Below are 18,171 nucleotides of genomic sequence, written 5' to 3' on the forward strand. Positions count from 1 at the left end.
CAGTTAATTACACTCTTTGAAAAACAGAGTTGTAGCCAAGCCCTGAGGTAACCAGCACACTTACAGTGGTGATGTGTTACCTTCAGAGATCCCCTCATGGCCAATTCCAGCTGCCACTTCTGCTTGTCTTCCTTTCCTTGGAAAACAGTAGTTAGCCGTTACCACAGCTCACTATGACATGGCATGCAAAATTCCATGTCATGATGGGTTGATTGGACACATTACCAATGCACATTTCTTGTAACCACCACCCAGTCAGTCACGTCTCAAATGTTGATAATGTCTTAATCACACAACTAGATCTCCAAATACAGCACCAAGTTAGATATTAGCACACTACTTTTGATCACTAAGTATGTAAAAGTCTACCTCCAGCCTGGACAGTATTCTTGGAAAACATTGCACAAAAAGGAACCAGGAATTGCAGTAGCCACCTAGAGATCAATGAAGTATCTGAGGACTGAAAAGTTCACTATGTGGCAATTAGGTTACGTTGGAGAGAAAGCAGCTAAATCCAAGATGTAGCAGAAGAGCACAACCAGCCAATGAAGAAAGGCTTCATGTGCATGGCAGCACAGTCAGCCAGCAGAATGAGAGGTGGGCAGAGCTGCTGAGACAGAGCTGGCTGAAAACCAAGAATTTCATTTTGTGCAAATAAAAATGGGTTTTGCATCTAGTTCCATTTTGCAACAGGATGAAACTGAGACTGTTTGACGTTTTTCTTGAGGAAAATGGAGTGACCAACCAACCCAGTAATTCGGGCACTCAGCTGGGATGTATGCCTGATTCAGAGCAGGGACTTGATCCGTCTCTCCTGCATCCCAGGTGAGAGCCCTAACCACTGGGCTGTTGGCTATTCTGGGGACTCTCTGACACCAGAAATTTATCCTGGCCCTGAGAACTCTTCCCAGCAAAGCTTTAGTCAAAACTAAGGTTTCTACAGAAAGTGGCAAATTTTGAGGAATTGGCATTTGCTGACAAAAGACATTTTGTCAAAAAATTCCTGAGCAGCTCTGTCCTTAGATTCACTAATTCAGGAGCAAGCTTGTAAAATCTCTTGGCCAGTTTCAAAACAGCTGTAAGAGTTAAACTCCACTGCAGTCAATGGAGCACTCACACTGGGTCTGACTTTAATCCATTTGTTTAAAACACTAACGATTAGAAGTAACCATACTGTAAGCCTCCCCTCCCTGTTTATCAGATGGCCTCAGTGGCAAGAGAAACCTTGTGTTATCTGAAGGTTCAGGCTATAGCTACACTACAGAGCTTGCAGCAGCGCCGCTAATGCAGATGCTCTAAGCTGTTGACTTCATTTCTCCAGCCCGTTAGCAGTGGTAGCTATGTCGGCGGGACAAGCTGTCCACACCAGCGCTTAGGTCAGTGTAACTTACGTTGCTATTGGGGGGGTGGTTTATTCACACCCCTGAGCAATATTACAGCTTAGGTCAGTATAAAAGTTGTGTGTACATAGCCTCAGATAATCAATGGAATTAACTCTGTAGGCTTGGAATATCCTGAGGAAAGACTTCAAAAGCCTGCCGATCACCTCCCCTAATTATAGACAACAGGCCAACGCTCCCAGGACTGTCCAAACCCATCAACCCAAGGACTGGCCAAGGCAGCAGAAAAAGCCAGCAGTTGTTCTCTCTAGGACATAGGCACATACTGTATGATTAATACTTCTTGAGTCTGCACTGAGTAACCAGTGCATAAGGACTTGTGCTAAACAGTAGACATATCGATCCCTCAGATAACGAATAAACCATTTCTGAGTACAGACCCATAACCTACATTTGTCAGCCAGCTCAAAAGAAATAGAGCACCCAGACAAATTGCCAGACTCAGCAGCTTAGTCAGAGGAAGTAAAATACTGGCACAATATTGTGAAATCAGGAAATTCTCTCTATACAGATATGAAGAACTGTAGGAGGAAGAGAGTGGTCCAGGGCGACAAAGAGATAACTGCCCTGGAGCACTTCAGTTAAGTTTGTAAACCCATATAAGAGGATTGGTTAAGGGGCTTCAGAAAGGTAATTACTAGGAGAGGAAACTTGTCTGAAGGATTGGATAAGACCAGTAGGTTGGAATGATATGTTAGACAGATGCAGTCAAGTCTTTTTTGCCTTGCACAAGTACTGTCCCCTTTCTGCCCTCATGCAGCCAGTTTATAATTCTTCCCCTGAGCATTTGTGAGAGAGGATGGGGAAGATGAACTGAAGTTAACCTCCTTGTTCACTGAGGACTGGAGTGTCCCTGCACGCACCATAGTAACACAGAATTCTAAAAAAGGACAATGTGTCAAATTAACATTGTCAACACAGACAGTGGCTCTCAACCTTTCCAGACTACTGTGTCCCTTTCAGGAGTCTGACCTGTCTTGTGTACCCCCAAATTTCACCTCACTTAAAAACTATTTGCTTACAAAATCAGACATGAAAATACAAGTGTCTTAGCACACAATAACTGAACAATTGCTGACTTTCTCATTTTACCATATAATTATAAAATAAATCAATTGGAATATAAATATCGTACTTACTTTTCAGTGTATAGTATATAGAGCTATATACACAAATCATTGTCTGTATGAAATTTTAGTTTGTACTGACTTCGCTAGTGCTTTTTACGTAGCCTGTTGTAAAACTAGGCAAATGTCTAGATGAGCTGATGTACCCCCTGGAAGACATTTGCGTATCTCCAGGGGTACACATACCCCTGGTTCAGAACCACTGGACACAGACACTTGGAACCGTAACAGACTTACACAGACTCCAAGGACTACTTTACTTTAACGTTTTGCCATATTAAAAATGAAACCTCAGTTTTTACCACAAATTTTCAAATGACAAGAGAAGGTTTGTAAGTTATCCACAATACATTTGTTGAGTTCTGACGGCTCATTGTACACTTATGGTGAGCATCCCACAGCCTCAGCCTCTGTCCTGTACATGTGCATCATAAGGAGGAGTGATTTTATATTTAAGCGAAGGAAGAACAAATTACAGGCACTTGAACAGAATGAGAGTAATGTCAGCAGCAGGTTATAATTTCCCAAGCTGCAGAAAGGGCAGGAAGAGAAGGGCAGCAATAAAATGCTCCTACAGCTGTCAGTAAGTTACAGAGTCCTAGGCCCAGATGTAAGAGAAAACAGGACAGTTTGGTATCTGTGGAGGTATAAAGGTACTTACTGATATGGTTTTGCAAACTTCTGTCTCATCTACATATTCTGCCTGTATGTCTAGCCTTTTGATAACATTTGGCATTTTCAAAAACTTTCAGAGCTGGCATAGCCCTGTTCCTTTTAAGGAGTTTTGCAGCTGTTTCCATGGGAGCAAAGTTAGACCAATGCTGAGCTGTTTTTTTTTAAATCCTAGGGTGCCTCTAACCTGTGTTCTGGTCTCTGAGCTCAAACCCCCACCTACCCACAGTGCTAGGCCTTGTGCCTTTAGCTTTTCTGGGATACTTACCGAGGGGCATACTCACTTCTATTTTTAGTGAGCTAACACAGGTATGTCTACATGAACTCCAGTTCATAATACTCTCAGGCAAGAGTTCTAAAACTTTTCCTTTCTGAGCATGCCCCCCCCTCAACATGATATAACAACTCCACAGCCCATCAATGCCCCAGTAACTGTTTTCCTGCATATAAAAGCCAAGGCTGGTGTTAGAGAGTAGCAAGCCAGGCAATTGCCTGGGGCCCCATGCCACAGGAGACCCCACAAAGCCAGTTGCTGCTTCAGCCTCAGGCTTGTAGGGTGGTCGGGCCCTCTCAGCCCTGCTCAGTGGCGCTTTGGCTTTCTGCCATGGGCCCCAGTGAGTCTAATATTGGTCCCAGATCCCTGGCTGAGAACTGCTGCTCTAAAGCAGCATTTCTCAAACTGTGCATTGGGCCCATAGCGTCACTTTTAAAATCTGTATTTCATGACCCTTCCATCTTCTTTCTGCCACATCTTCCAGTTCTGATCTTTGCATTTAACAAAATATTGGCAAATCAGAGTTAAGCAGAAACAGTTACACTCCGCACTTCCTCTAGGACTGCTAAAGCATATAAAGAAATTGATCATTAGACAGCTGTGGTTAATCTTGGGGAATGCGTTCTTTTGGGGAACAAGCCTATATCAAAGACAACAGAGATATTCCTACACCAAAGTCCTTCATTTAGGAGAAGAATGTTAAGAGGTTCATCCCTGCTCCAATGAATGTTAATGGGGACTTGCCATAGTTTCAGTTGAAGCGGTATTGGATCCATGTATATATTTTTGCATAGATAAACTTATTTTTTTAAATCCCTACTGATGCAACAACAGAAGAGCAGGATTAGAAAGCTAATTAAGTTGATTTAAAGTATTGAGAGGCTCCATTTTAAAATCTGGACAACATTTGACTTTGTTGTTGCTATGTCTTAAGTAATCAGTTCTGTCAAAGATGTAAAATGGCCCCCTGGCTGGTGGCAGTATTAAAACTCGGAGAGAAGAGTACTTTCCAACAAGAGGCTGTTTATGGATATCCCCATCCTTGTTGGCCATGGAACTGCTGGAAGAAGATTAATCAACTCTCCTCCTAACTTGCCACTGGTCTTTAGAACAAAAACAAGTCAGTGGTTTGGCTGAGGACGACGGTCTCATTGTAGAGGAGGCAAACCTTGGAACAGTCTAGACCCTGGGATGGAATAATCCAGACAAGAGGGAGCCAAGCTGAGTAACATCAGTCTCAGCGGTTCTGGAAAAATTAATCAGATAGCTGGCTACATATGGCAGTCTGCCGTTATTGGGGGCACTTTGTAGTTCTGTTTCCACCTAATATACGAGTGGAACTTTTGCCTGAGTACAGTATAGATGACAGGATCAGACCAGCCTCACATTTGTTATCCAGTTTGACAGAGAATACCAAGTTTGTTATTCCAATCAGTTCAGAATACATTACATTGCGCCAACTCCTTGGCTGAGGAGGGGCACTGTCTACTTTTGTAGTGGTACTTTGGTGATCTAGAATAGGTGTGAAAAGTACTCTGAGTTAGCCTCTTTTTTGTATTCTAAGCTACACTTAGGGGTTGTGTATCTAGATAATTAGTATGTGGCAAGCTGGGGTCACAATAGCCTACTGCACACTAACTGGCCACGTGGACCCTGCTCCCATGCACTATAAGTTCTGTACCCCATTTTGAAATAGTAGTAGGTCAAAGCAAACTACGGAACTTTTAGTGTGTGGCAGCAGGATACACAGACAGTTAGTGCACAGCAGGCTAGTGAAAAGTAGATTTACTCCCAGCTTGCCATGAACTAACTGTTCATATAGACAAGCCCTTATATATCAGTCTTCATCCATAAAGCTCAAAGCATTTTACAAAGGTGGGTAAGCAAGTTTGCTATTTATTGGACGGAACTTTTCTTACATTTATGAACTAACTTGAATGGCCTCATATATTTAGAAGTATTACTCTATATAGTGACCAAAGTAAATGAATAAAGCTGGAAAAAAAGTGTTATATGCCCAGTGCAGTGTATTCTTCATACCAGAGAGGAGAGGGTGACAGTCTCTGAAATTACATGGAAAATGATGAAGCTAGAAATGTTTCAAAACAAAAAGATGGTGCTTCCCCTATTCCAGAGTTTATGGGACAGTCCAAATTTCCATTATTTGCATGTCCTGTGAACCCAGCTTGCAGAACTATTGAGAATCACCAGTTTGCTTTGATTGCTGCTGCTGCATCACACTTCTACATTAATACATGATAAAGCATCATTATGTGAAAACAAACCATCACTGACAGGAGTGGTTGTATTTTAAGGTTTTCCCCAAAACTAGCTTTATGGGAGACCCCACCCCCCACCCCCAACCTGGTTCTAATGCAGGATCATGAGTATCTCTGCGTTGTGGGGACTTTTCTAACTTTGTAACTCAGGGTTACTGTTAGTCCCTTTAAAGAGCTTAAGGTTTCTCTCCTGGATCTCACTGACTGTGTTTCTTCAGCGACAGAGACAGTTTTTAGCCTTACTGCTATAAAGCAAGAAGGATATGGTTGGTGGAGGAAGAAGTGGCTGAGTGGAGGGTCCACTCAGCTAGCCTGTCTGCACAGGAGAGAATAGGTTAGGGATAAGGTCCCCATGTACTACTTCTTACTTCTGCTCCAAACAATGTCCTCAGTTCTACCTGAGAGCTAATGGGATTGCACAGGAGTAACTGATGACTTTATTTGGAAATAATGGGCCTGATTTACCACTGAATTAACTCCTCCTTTCCACTGAAATAATTCACATCTTTATTAGTAAGGACTGATTAATAATATTGCTTGTTACTTTGACACTCAGGTCACAGGTGGTGTGTGCATGACTGGCTGTTGAAAAGAGCCATTTTAAAAATGAAGAGTAAGGAAATTTGAAACTGAACCAGTGAGACACAAACCCTGTCACTGTAGTCACTTTTCAGACTAATTCTATTTGGTGGTGGCTCAACTATCTCCTTGGGCCAAGCACTCCATTGCTCAGTAGTTTTTTAATCTGTAAACTACACTCATTTTTTAATTTTGTGTACAGCCATTATTCCTTGTTATGGCACTATAAACCCTGAGAAAATACTCGGGTGTATAAGTAAACTATGTATCAAGTATTTTTATACTATCATAGCCTTCCATCCCCTTTCCCCCAGACTGTATCTATGGAGTTAATTTAATCTCTCTTTTCAAGTCATCTAATCTACGAATAGCTTTGTCACACTTCTTTAGAATCTCCTTAGTTGACCTTTTTTATTATTCTAGGTCTAGGTAGAACTGTGTGGGCACCTTAGCAGTGAAACCCCAAACCCTTGCAAAATTTGGCCAGTTTTTAGGATCAGTTGTGAACCCAAAAAACAAAAGCAGTTTTGGACAAAATGTCTCTGTATCTCCTTTAAAGTGCTAAATGAAATAAGCACAGATGGTCAGTCTTTCCTACCCCTTCTTATGTGGCATGGTACTGGATGGGTCAGATATTCCCACTGATTTCAGTGGAACTATTTACCAAGTAAAGAGTGTTATTCCCATAAGTAAGGCTGGTAGAATCTGACTTGAACTTTAAGGTTATATTTCATTATTATATTTTGGTTACTGTATTCACTGCCTCAGTGTCCACCAGAGAAGGAACTACTAGTTTCCAGCACTGTTGGGTTGCTGAGGTGACTAAGCCCTGCAGCTGAGTCACAAAAGCCTACCCCTTTCAGAATTAAAGTCCAAAAAGAAGCACAAAATTCAATCTTCCACTCCAGATTCTTGCCACGCACAGTGCTTCCTCTTAGTGTCTGCCTCATTCCTCAACAGTCTTTAGCTCATCTTGAGCTCCACTTCCAGCCTTGCTGAGCTCCTCTCTAGTCCTTTCTCCTTGTTGACAGAGATGTCTACACTCCTCACCGTGATAGGGCAACATAGGGGGAACCCACACTCAACCTCTACTACGGGTCCCTAGCATTTGAACTCTAAACCATTGGGCCACCTACCCCATAACCCAAGCTGCCCTGTTTTTCCTTCCCTGGACCTTTTCCGATGAATTCAGGCTAAGCCTTCTCACACACTTTGCCTGCCTTTCCAGCCCCCAGCCTTTTTAAAAAGGCCCTCTATCCTCCAAGGCCTGTTCTCCCGGGACTCTCACCCGTGACTGGACACACGCTGCCCTTATATCTCCCAGCAGGCCAGTTCTTAGTGCTCCCCATCACATTACCCTCGTACTCTCATTCATGGGCAGTGGGTGAGGCTTCCCCTGAGGAAGGCTAGCTCCCTGTCCTGCCTCTTCTGCCCAGGGCCCCACCCACACTCCGCTCCCTCTTTGCACCAGGCCCTGATCCCTCCCCTGCTTGGCCCCCTCCCTGCTCAGCCCCAGCAAGTGGCAGGGGTGAGGAGGGACAGGGCGAGCGGGGGGGTCTTGCGAGGGGTGGGGGTGGAGGAGAGGATGGATGTGGCAAGCAGGGGGCAGGGAAATCTCACTGGGATGGGGGGTGAGGAGGGACAGGGTGAGCGGGAGGTCTTGCGGGGGGTGGTGGAGGAGGAGAGGGTGGATGCAGTGAGCAGCAGGTGCGGGGATCTCACAGGGATGGAGGGTGAGGAGGGACACAGCGCGTGGCAGGTGTCTCATGGGGAAAGGGGTTGGAGGAGAGGAGGGATGGGGGAACGGCAGGTGGGGGCCTCTCGTGGGGGCGGAGGAGAGGAGAAATGCAGTGAGTGGGGGGGAGGGCCTTGCAGGGATGGGCGATGGAGGAGTGAAGGGACACGGCGAGCAGCGGGGACTGCCAGAGATGGGGTGGGTGGAGGAGAGGAGGGACTCACCAGGCAGCGGCAGGGGTGGGTGCCTCAGGGAAGAGGCGCAGGCAGGGCCACCACAGCCCAGGCATCTAGCAGCAGGTCAGCAGCAGTTGCACCAGGGAAGGCTTAGCTTAGCCTTCCCTGGCCTATTATACCCACTGCCCATGCTCTCATTTCCTCCACCTTTCAAGGTGGGCTAAATCTGGCATAGGAGAGGGCTGAGCCTTAAACCACCCCCCATCCCTCCCTTAAAGGGCTAGCTCACCCCATGAGTCACAACAAAGGTCTTCTGTTCTGGGTTGAACAAACCCTTAAGAACTCTTATGGAACCACACACAATGTACAGCTTAACAAAACATCCTGGTTTAGTTTTCAGTTTTGCTTTCACCATAGTAGATTTCAATAACTCTAACCTGAAATGTAAAGAGAAACTTAAGAAACTACATAAATCAGAAGAATTAGTCAAAACCTATTGACTAGAAACAGGCAAGTTTTACACACTTCTATTAAGGAAGTGCTTCAAATTATATGGCACACACCAAATGCAGAGGCATCAATGCTGCAAAAGGGAGACGTGGGAGGTGGGGGAGGGAGAGGCGGTGAAGGCTCACATGACCCTCCCCAATCACCTGTGTGGGGTAAGGGCCCAGCAGCACCCAGGAGTCAGAGCTTGAGTGTGGAATATGATGAGGTCTGTGCTGCTAAAACTTCTGCCCTTGGTGTAGGGAGTTTGTTTATAAACTGGGGCAGAGTGATTAAGATAACAAAAGGCTGGTCATTAAATTAAATTAAGGACCATTAGATGATTCTGAAAGCATTCCCCAGCACTCCAGATAAAGACAGGAAAAAGAGAGCAGGAATAATGGTCCACTTTTGGAATGGAGATAAGTAAATAGAGGTGTCCCCAGGGGTCTGTACTGATCTAGGATCAGTGCTGTTCAACATATTCATACATGATCTGCAAAAAAGGGGTAAATAGTGAGGTGGCAAAGTTTGCAGATGCTACAAAATTACTCAAAAAGAACAGGAGTACTTGTGGCACCTTAGGGTCAGGGGCGGCTCTAGAATTTCCGCTGCCCCAAGCACGGCAGCACACCGCGGGGGGCGCTCTAGCGGTCGCCGGTCCCGCGGCTCCGGCGGACCTCCCGCAGATGTGCCTGTGGAGGGTCTGCTGGCCCCGCGGCTCCGGTGGACCTCCCGCAGGCATGTCTGCGGATGCTCCACCGGAGCCGCGGGACCAGCGGCCCCTCTGCAGGCATGTCTGCGGATGCTCCACCAGAGCCGCGGGACCAGCGGCCCCTCTGCAGGCATGTCTGCGGATGCTCCACCGGAGCCGCGGGACCAGCGGCCCCTCTGCAGGCATGTCTGCGGATGCTCCACCGGAGCCGCGGGACCAGCGGCCCCTCTGCAGGCAGGTCCACCTCCCGCTGGGACGCCTCCCCAAGCGCGCGCTTGGCACGCTGGGGTCTGGAGCCGGCTCTGCTTAGGGTACATCCGTACTACCCACCTGGATCGGCGGGTAGCAAATCGACTTCTCGGAGTTCGATATATCGCGTCTCATCTAGACGCAATATATCGAACTCCGAATGCGCTCCCGTCGACTCCGGAACTCCACCACTGCGAACAGCGGTGGCGGAGTCGACGGGGGAGCCGTGGACGTTGATCCCGCACTGTGAGGATGGGTGAGTAGTTTGAACTAAGGTAGTTCGACTTCAGCTGAAGTTGCATACCTTAGTTCGACACCCCCCCCAGTGTAGACCAGGCCTTAGAGACTAACAAATTTATTTGAGCATAAGCTTTCCTGGGCTTCATCTTCGGATGAAGAAGTGGGCTGTAGTCCACGAAAGTTTATGCTCAAATAAATTTGTTAGTCTCTAAGGTGCCACAAGTACTCCTGTTCTTTTTGTGGATACAGACTAACACGGCTGCTACTCTGAAACCTGTCAAAATTACTCAAGATAGTTAAGTCCAAAACAGACTGCAAAGAGTTACAAAGGGATCTCACAAAATTGGGTGATTTGGCAACAAAATGGCGGATGAAATTCAATGTTAAATGCAAAGTAATGCACATGGCAAAATATAATCCCAACTATACAAACAAAATGATGGTGCCTAAATTAGCTGTTACTCATCAAGAAAGAGATTTTGGACTCATTTCCAGCACTCTGGAAGCACTATGTTTCCAGAGTACTGCAAACGTATAAGAATCCTTCTTACTGTACCTGTATCATCCTGAACTCACTCTCCAGCTTCAGAAGACTTAAAAATTATCTCCGGTCATCAACGGGACAGATGCAACTGAATAACATAGCTGTCCTTAATGTGCAGGCCACGTGGGAGCATGTGCCCCCCCCAGCTGGTGTCCCCCTTTGTGTCCCTCCAACGTGTTGCCCCTCTAGAATAACATCCCTCTTTTGTTTTGCATTTTGCTCACAAACGCTTAATATTACTAAGCTCATGCCATACTGTAGATTAAATAAAGAAAAAAACTAATGGATATGTGCAGAATGTGTTTTTTAATTGTAAGCTACATGGTGAACAAACCTATGATGTCTTAAAGTGAAGTATTATACTGCCTGTTTGGAACTTGTCCTAAATTTTAGTATGTTACATCTTATGCTAATAAATAAAAGTTAACCGACCGGCAGACTTGTTGAATTTTTGCGGTGTTGGCAAAGACAAGCTTGTGGTCGAGTGCTTGCAAAAACAGAGAAATCAGTTCTGAGAGCTTAAATACCAGGCTCCCGGCTCACCAGCTTTAGCTTAGCGAACACATGCTTCACTTATTTCAGTTTTACTAGAGCTTGTCGGATTCATGTAGCAGGAATAAAACAAAAGTCAATTAAGATTTAGTTGTTTAAAATTAAATGTGCTTTTGATGCCTTAAGCGCCTACGTATATTTAGATTACTTAGATTAATGCACAAAACTAAATACATGTATTTCCTCGTTGTTTTTTCCTGGTGCAGTAGAAAGCTAAAATCACCAGGTTTTTGTTTTCATATTTGAACTTTGTTCAGTTAAAGAATTCAGTAACATTCACAATTTTAAATTTAGTATAAGACTCCTATCTGTTACCATTGAATGTCTGAGTTCTTCAGGCTAAGAAAGAAAAAGAATTTTAGTAGCTGCCAAACTGTTTCCAAACTCCCAACTCTATTCCACATCCCTAATAGAAACATAAAGAATAAAAACAAATTACGAACACTTACATAATCTTGAAACCCTCTGCATGTGCTTCGTTGCAACTCCTTTTGCACATGTATTGTGTAATTGCAGTACAAAATACTTCACCTGCATAAATACCTTGTATAAACACCTCGCCTGCAGCAGGGTGAGAACAGTGTTTATGTGGAAATGTAGGCGTACATGGTCTTACATGTTTTTGTGTTTGGACCTCCACCTCCACTTTTTTGAAAATTTGGCCCATTACAACCAAAAGACAAAATGAGTCTTAGCTCTAGTAGAGAAAGCAAAATGGTGCTGCTGGCATGGAGAGTCTGAGTCATCTTGCTAATGTACTATGAATCGGGAACACCAGCTATCTGGATTTGCTCTACAGGCCTCTGCCCCTCGCTGTGGTCGATAGCATGTACTTCTCTCTGGAGCAGCAGTAAGATTTGCTATGAACTGTTTCTCAGCTAGGAGAGAAGCGGGGGCGGGGGCGGGGGGGGGCTGAAAAATGTCCTTAGCTATACATTTTACTATTGCTCCAAAACAAAGTAGCATATCCTCTTCTTAGAACATGCTACTTAATCACAACATATGCCCAGGGAGCCTGGTCAGTAGATCTTATTCTCTTGAGGTCATCAGGTGAAATTGCTGCTCCCACAATTAACACTCAAAGGAATACCAGACTGAAGTCCTGACTAGTTGCTGCATGGGGGAGGGCCATTGGGAGAAAAAGAATTCTGAATCCTCTTATCAAGGCTCCCAGAGCACTTGTACAACAGCCCCTTTGCTTTAAATTGTACATATGAAGTTATTGATCTATTAGAATAGCTGTTGTAAAACCTGGGAAGTCTTTTAATATGTGGGAGGTACTAGAACTACACAGTACCTCTTCTATGGCAATGTTACATAGTGGTTAGGGTGGGGTCTGCCAGTCAAGAGAGTTGGGTTTTACTTCCCCCTCTTCCACACTGACTAGCCAAGGGGTTTTGCAGTCTGTGCCTCAGGTTCCATATCTGTAAAAAGGAGATGATAAGAACATAAGAACATAAGAAAGGCCGTACTGGGTCAGCCCAAAGGTCCATCTAGCCTATCTGTCTGTACAGTGGACAGTGGCCAGGGCCCCCCTGGAGAGAGGAGGGGAACCTAACAGATCAAGATCTCTCTCTCTGCCATCCCATCTCCATCCTCTCCTAACAGAACAGAGGGACACCATTCATTCCTCATCCTGGCTAATAGCATTTATTTATTTAGCCCACCACATGAATTTATCCAGTCCCCTTTAAACATTGTTATAGTCCTAGCCCTCTCCTTCCTCTCCTCAGGTAAGTGAGTTGACTGAAGTTGAAACTGCGAAAAGAAGAAGAAGAACTTATTTTTTTTTTTTTTTAACCTGCTTTTTTTATTTTCCTTTTGACCCCCTGTAAATTTTGAATTAATGGAATAAGTAAATAACTTTCCTTATCCACTTTCTCAACATCACTTTATATTTTATATACCTCCCTCCATGTCTTTCCTTTTCCTCCTTTCTTTCCTCCTCTTCTTTCCTCTTCCTCTTCCTCTCTCCTCTCCTCTAAACCCCTAATCATTTTTCTTTTCTTTTTTTTTTCTTTTTTTAGATTAGCTTTTCTTTTTTTGAGGGAGAGGAGACCACATATACAGACAGTATGACAATGTGGGGTGTATTGTGGTGTTAATATAATAAATATATATCTCTTCTTATTCTCTATCCCCCTTTAATTATTCCTATTCCTATTTGCCTTTTTTTTTTTTGACACACTGCACACTGCACAGAGAACTCCATCTTCATACACTCCAACATCTTTTTTTCTGACTGTCATGTTGCTAAATTAGCCCCCATCATATTTATATGTATTTTTTTTATTATTTTTTTTGTGTGTTTACATACATTTATCCACATTAAATGTCATTTGCCATTTTTGCTTGATCACTTGTTTTTTCATTGTCTTTTTTTTTCTTCACTCTCTGCTTTCTCTTTTACTATCTTGAGTCTTTTGTAGTTTAGTGTCATCTTTGCCCTCACAAATTTTACTACCTTTTCTCCAGATCATTTATGAATAAATTGAATAGGATTGGTCCTAGGACTGACCCTATTGAACACCTCCCCTCCCATTCTCTCCATTCATTACCTTCCATTAATTCCTACCTCACACTTCCTGTCCTTTAACCAGTCTTCAATCCATGAAACCTCTTTCCTTTTAATTTTTTACATCTTTTTTTTTTACAGCTTGTCAAGGAGGGACCTTTGGACAAAATTTCTCTATGAGGCTTGATCTACTTAATAATTACTTACCTTGTTAAAGTGCTCTGAGACCTATGAGTGAGTAGTGTATTTAATTGACCATCACAGAGTCCCATACTTTTTCAGAAAGGATGGGGATTTGCATTTGTTAAAGGCATATGCCAATAGCAACAGGGAAAGGAGAAAATGAAGAAAGGTGTGAAGTCAATAAACCTATTTTTTATTAAATTTATTTTATATTTATTTTTGCTGGGAAATCATCACATTTCCTGATTATATTTTTTTACTTGCATTTCAACAGCGCAGTTTGGATCATGCTCTGAAATATTTTTTGTTGTGAGAAAGTTATTCTCCTAATTAGTTTATAATATTAATGCCTGCAGCGTATAATATATTCACTCACAGAAAGGTCATTCAGATTGCCGTATGGTGCTGGCACAAACTAACAGAAACACAGAAATGCACAGTTAAGTGTGAAATGCAGAACGTGTCCTCAAGTGCTATCAAAGCATAATAAGGTTCACCAAGAAAGCCATTAATATTGTGCTCCAGAGTGTCCAGTCACTCGTGGGCATGTGATATGTTTCACATTTAACAGAGGTTCTCTCTGTTAGTGGTTTGTCCCCACCTAGAGCTGGGCTGGAAATCCTTTTCACGTCCCACAAATATTTTCAAGAATTCAACATTTTTCCCCCATCTCTAATCGGAATGAAAAGTAGAAATGTCAAAAATATTTGTGAATAAAAAAAAATGCTGTTTTTTTTCATTTTGGCTTAATCAAACCATTTTGATTCAGTCTATTCGCTTAAATTTCTAAACCAAAAGTAGTTTCATACCTGAAAACAGTAAGTTTTCATTTTGAAAATGTCAAAACATCTCATTTAGACAATTTTGAATTTTTTTTCTCAACTTTTTTTTGAGTTGGGAAATTGGGCAAATCCAACTGAACATTTAGGTTTTGACAAATCAGCATTTTTTGATTAAAGAACAATTCATTGAAAAATTCCTAACCAGCCCTAGTCCCACCTTAATTTGCTTTTACTGTTCTATGTGTAAGCTACATGGTTTTTGTCATCTTTTAAAAGTCAATTTAATGATCTTGAAAGGTGCCAGTCTGACAGCTCTGACAACCTATGTCTTCTGTTAATCCAATGAATAAGTACAGTTCAGTCAGTGGTAATGCACGCTTCATAACAACATCAATCTCCCAACATGTTTCAGCCCTGTCCTGAAAGAATCACCTCAATGCAAAGTTATTTCAGTCTCTATGCCCAGCTAATCCTGGTCCTTTCTAATGACATTACCAACAACGAAGTCAATTAATGCCACTGTCTGCTAGGAAACTGACCAAAGCAGTAAAGTATTACACATAAGCAACCCAACAGCCCCTACCTGGTAGAAAGAATTTTTAAAATTCTATACAAGAATTGTGATTTTTAAAAAAAATAATAATTTTTACTTTTTTTGACAGAGCAAAGGTTATTCTAAAACCAGTTACATATGTAAATAAATTAAATTAAAAAAACATATGCTTTGAATTGTGATTGATCAACTCATCCAGAATTAGTCTATTCACAGTAGAAGTCTATGGTAAATAAGGATGCACTAGAACACACTAATTCATTCTAGTTACTGCCAACAAATCAAGGATATCTGGTTTCATTCCTTCCCTTACATAATGCTTCAGCAGGATACCAATTAGTTATGCTAATACATCCAGATACACTTACAACAATATCATCTTAATGAAACTCTCTGAGAAAGCTCTAGAACTATTAACCTTGTAGTTTTGCAATTTCCAATTCATCCCAGTAACCAAGGATCTCAAAACTTAATCTACAAGGATCTATAACAGCTTAATCTAGTTAAAGTTCACCTTTTCTTCCTCTATGCAGTGGTGTTGTAGCCATATTCGTCCCAGAATAGTAGAGAGACAAGGTGAGTGAGGTAATATTTTTTATTGGACCAACTTCTGTTGGTGAGAGAGACAAGCAATTGAGCTTACATAGAACAAGAGCTCTGTACAGCTTGAAAGCTTGTCTCTGCCATCAACAGAAGCTGGTTCAGTAAAAGCTGTTACCTCACACCTGTTCTTCCTGTAATTTAAATCCATATTAAGCTAACATCAGCTTTTATTACCTTTCCCATGGGTCTCTCTGAGGAACCATTTCATAGGGATCTGGGGGCACAGGTATCAGTGAAAGAAATCCTGACAGCACAGTTCCCATAGATACTTAGCAGCAGAGGGCCCCAAAGCTTCCTCATGGATGGTCTAAGCTTATCTATCAGGAACTGTGCATATCTCAAGGTAAAGTAAAAGCAACAGGACACAACTTTATTAATTGAGGGATCACTGAGGAGGAAAGCTTTGCAATTCCCTATGTGAAGGGTGGTAGCCTATAGCAGTAATTCTAGCCCTGTCCACCCCTTTTCCTTGCAGATACCTTGAGATATGGTTAAGATTTCCTTAACATAACAATGACATTTTCTATAAACATTGTTTTATGATTCTTCATTTCTGAGCTAAATAATTTACAGTGACAAAAATAAGATAACTGTAATGCATTTGGAAGATGTACTTCTGAAGAGTTTCAAAATTGAAAATATTGAAAAATATTCAAAATATTGAAAAAATATGGTTTGTATAGAAAATATAATTGGAAGAAAGACACTAAACCACACAGGTATAATTACAAAGAAAAACTGTCCTTTTTGGTTTTGGATATGGAATTGAAAAAAATGCAATATTTTAAAATAGGCTTTGTTCTTGAAATATAATCAACAGTAAAGACCATTTTAAATTGTTTTTTGTTTTTATTAAATCTCCACTGTTTTTAGCATTGAGAAGAAAATCCAATAGTCTGTATTCAATTTAAGTGAAACAATAAGTGATATAAGCACAAGATGTTGAGCTCTTCACAGGATTCTTTTGGATAAATTATGTTTTAAAATGAAGAAATGCATGAAGAAATCTTCACTTTTGCCTGGATGATTCCATTTATATCTTGTAAAAATATGGCTGCTGTTGAAGTAACACTGCAGGAAGTCACAGGAATTTCTTTTTGGCTCCTGTATTGTCATAGATCATTTTACAGAAGTAGAAACAATGGTTTTCAAATTGTAAAATAAAATCAAACCAGTTGTTTTGTCTTACCACAACATTTTCTGTGAAGTTAATGCATTTAAATCCTTATTTAATTCAGATGTACCAATGACCTATTTCTTTTCTTTCTGAAGTCGTCCCTGGATCTTTCAGTTGTATACCAAATAATCATAGATAATCTGACTTCCATGTTACACAAAAGAATCAAAACCTGGGGCCAAATTCATTCCTGGTGTTCCAATTCATAGTTAATATCCAAAAGAAATAGCCTTTCTAATTTTTGTTCCATTTCTTTATCTTCTATAATAAATACTATGTTTACCCTTGGAAACAAACATATTTTATGCCACTGAATAGACATGTGGCCCCTTCATAATGCAATTTTTCTGTTTGATGGTGTTTTGTGGATAAATCTTTTATTAAACTAAAGGCGTAAAGTGCATAACTACATTGCTGATGCCATTGCAGAATAGGGAAAAGGGTTTCTACCCTAATCATTTTCTTGTGGATTATATTTAGGCTTTGGCATGTTAAGAAATTCTCAAAATATTACATCTTAGGCCAAAACTTTAGAAGTCTCTTTTTGTCAAATAAATGTTTAACTTAAAAGACAATTGTCTCAGCTTTATTCAGCTATTTCTGATCCACAGGTTAAGCCAATGGCTTGCATGTCCATCCAACACTCTATTTTAATGAGCCAGATACTAAATCCTCAGTAAGGACTGTGTCTATTCCAAATTCCAAGTTTCAGACCTATTCTTATTGCAGCAGGTTTGAAAACATTACAGTTACAATTTGAAAACTATTGGAAAAGTGCCTTTTCCCCACTATGCCATTGTTTGTAACCAAGGTGCATGCATAGACATGTAAACGGGCATGTACATCTCACCACTACGTTCTTGACTAACAGAGAAGCCTCAATGCAGTACAAAGTTTGAACTCACCAGCTCTAGAATCCAGTGTAACAGTCTTGGGTGCAATCCAAACCAGTGAGGGTTGTGTCACTGCCTGCCCTGTAACCTTGGGAGTCTCAGAATGCTTTGTTGCTGTTGCTCCCACCCTGGGCTGCTCACAAGTGAGTGACTGTGTGTTAGACAGCCCGGGTGCAGCAGCTCTGACCCCACCAGCCTGTCGACAGCCCCACTCTGGCTTCCACCAGCTTTGGTTACTACTTGCAGGGTGACTGCAACACATTCCCAGTTCAGAATTTTCCTAAACTGGGTGTTCTATAACGTCCAGCCCTCCCCTGGATAATTCAGAGAAATAATATGGTTTGTTTGTTCTTCTAAAGACACAATAACATGACAGCTTATTAATTTCACTGGTGAATACACATTCCCCTTTAAACACTAAGTTCGTTTATAGTGAA

The sequence above is a fragment of the Mauremys reevesii genome, linkage group 9 (assembly GCF_016161935.1).
Source record: "Mauremys reevesii isolate NIE-2019 linkage group 9, ASM1616193v1, whole genome shotgun sequence".
Lineage (NCBI taxonomy): Eukaryota > Metazoa > Chordata > Testudines > Geoemydidae > Mauremys > Mauremys reevesii.